Genomic DNA, 2552 nt, shown 5'->3' with positions numbered 1-2552 from the left:
TCTCTGTAGCTTTGGAGCCTGTCCTGGAACTAGCTCTTGAACTCACAGGGGTTCACCCGCCTCTGCCTCCTGAGTGCTGGGATTAAAGGCATGTGCCACCACCGCCTGGCCTCTGACATTTACTTCTATAAAAGCAAAGCACGTACTTATGCATTGGAGTCTACCTCCAGCAAAAAGAACAAAAAAAAACAACTCTATAGAATTCTCTACCTTATCACAGCAGTTCCTTCAACTAGACACTTGACTTAGAAAAGAATATTCTTCTGGAGACTGAAACTGTGTGCTTATCACAAAAGCAATTCTCCAGAAACTGTTTCCTAGACTAGAACAACAGAAACAAACAAATAACAATTTAAAAAAAGTACACACACACCTATTTTTCTATAGCTTTCACACTATCACTGTGCTTTTGTCTTCTGGGAACAAAGAAAAATGTCTCATGATCTAAAATGCCCATTTTGAACCTACAACCTCATACTACAGGCCCAAGAAAAGAAACTCAACTTTACATCTTTGTCCATTAACATGAATTATATTCCTTAAAAAAGAAAATAATTTATTTTTATTTATGTATATTGAGTGCTCTGCCTGCATAGTCCTTTGCTCAACAGAGGTCGCTGTATCCCATTATAGACGGTGTGGGCCACCATGTGGTTGCTGGGAATTGAATTCCGGGCCTCTGGAAGAACAGTCAGTCAGTGCTCTTAACTCTTAACTGCTGGGCCATCATCTCTCCAGCCCAGAAAATAATATTTTTAAGTGTGTATGTGTACATGTAAGCCTGGTTATGCATGACTCAGGAGCTAGAAGCATTGGATATTGTGGCGCCTGAGTCACAGGAAATTGTTAACTGCCCAACGTGTATACTGGCAACTAGACTCAGGTCCCCTGGAAGAGAAGTGCATGTTGTTAATCACTAAGCATCTTTCCAATCCCAAAATGACTATATTCCTCCATTTTTTAAAAAAAGTGCGTATTTGTCTGCATGTATGTATGTAACCCATGTGCATGTCTGAGGTCAGAGAGGCTGAATCCCCAGAAATGGAAATATGTGAGTTTAAATATGTTTAAACCAGCAAACCATCTCTCTACCTTCCAAATGATCCAACCCCATATTATCACTTTATATAACAACCCTTGACATTTCCCAGCAGTGTTAGCACTCAATAAACAATTCTATTTTCTAACACTGCAGGGTTTATTTTGTAGTGTGAGTGCATATATAATGGCAAGCATATTTTAAAGTATGCTTTGAGCTATATTAACTATGATTCTATCCATGTTCTGTCTGTGCAATAGAAGAAAGTTATATATCCTCCCTTGGTTTAATCTATCATTTGAAAGACAGGAATAGCAATATAAATGTCACTGGCTATGCAATGTCCCTCAAAAGTTAATGTGCTAATGATCTCGTCACCAACTGGTATATCTAATCATCAAAGGCCAACTCAATCATAAGGGCTCTTACCGAAATCAATGGATATAAAATCTAAAGATAATATTTAAAATGTGTGTATGTAGATAGCTGTGGAAGACAGAAGGTGTTGGATCCCATGGAGTTGGGAGTCACAAGCAGTTGTGAACTACTCAATGTGGCTGTTGGGAACTGAACTCAGTCTTTTGAAATAGCAGCAAGCATCCTTAGCCATATCTCCAGTCCCAGATAAAAGATTCTTAATTTGATGGTTCTGTTGTTATAGAAACCAGTATATGAGACCTAGTTCAAAGGAGTAGGTCCTTTGAAGGGAGCATCTTAAGTCTGAATCTCTCATGTCAGCTTACTGTGCTTGCCTACCTTGCAGAAAGTAGCTTTTCTCTACCATGACCCTTTGTGTCTTTCAGTCTCTATGGTGTGGGCCTTAATGACAGGCCCACAACAATGGAGAAAGCAAAGTAGGTGCTCAAACTTCTGAGTCTACAAGCAAAACAAATCTTTCTCCTTTTAAACTGTTTCCTCAAGAATCTTCAAACAGCAGTGAAAACCTAACTAACACAGATTAGATAAACGAAGGCAAATTCTAAACACATAGCCTGGCATATAAATAGCTAGTAAGTGACATAATTTTTATTTTTAGTAAATGATTATATCAGGAGCAATTAAAAACCAGCTTGTATAATGTTATACTATTTTATAACTCTGTCTTATGAACATATTTACAGTACTTCCTCAATTCCACAGCATTTAAAAAAACTGTTTCAACTTTGCAGCAGGCCGGGTTGGCTTTGAAATAGGTATTCTACTTAATGCTAAGATTATAGATATGAACCACCCAACCTGTTTTGTTGTTTCTTTATTTTCTTTTTTTTTGAATGAAAACCGACTATGTAACCAAACTCTACATAGCCTAAACTAGCAGCAAGGCTGCAGGTCCTTTCTACTTTAGATTCCTTTGTGCTGGGACTGCAAGCATGCACCACCATGCCTAGCTAAATATTTCTTCAATGGGGATATACTTTGAAATTAAAAAAAAAAAAAAAAAAAAGAGGTAATAAGTGACCAACTTTCTCACCATCTACAAATACTACAATCCTATAAAAAATGTGAGGTGTGC

General features: G+C 37.7%; 1 protein-coding gene across 8 annotated transcripts in view; it reads right to left on the bottom strand.

Annotated features, from left to right (window-relative positions):
• The window catches only part of LOC101986322 (putative RNA-binding protein Luc7-like 2), a 58515-nt gene that overhangs the window by 10601 nt on the left and 45362 nt on the right, over positions 1 to 2552 (bottom strand). The gene's annotated exons all lie outside the window — the stretch shown is intronic.

This window comes from Microtus ochrogaster, unplaced genomic scaffold (assembly GCF_000317375.1).
Source record: "Microtus ochrogaster isolate Prairie Vole_2 unplaced genomic scaffold, MicOch1.0 UNK4, whole genome shotgun sequence".
Lineage (NCBI taxonomy): Eukaryota > Metazoa > Chordata > Mammalia > Rodentia > Cricetidae > Microtus > Microtus ochrogaster.
Note: the sequence above shows the minus strand (reverse complement) of the source record. Positions and strands in the feature narration are given on the sequence as shown.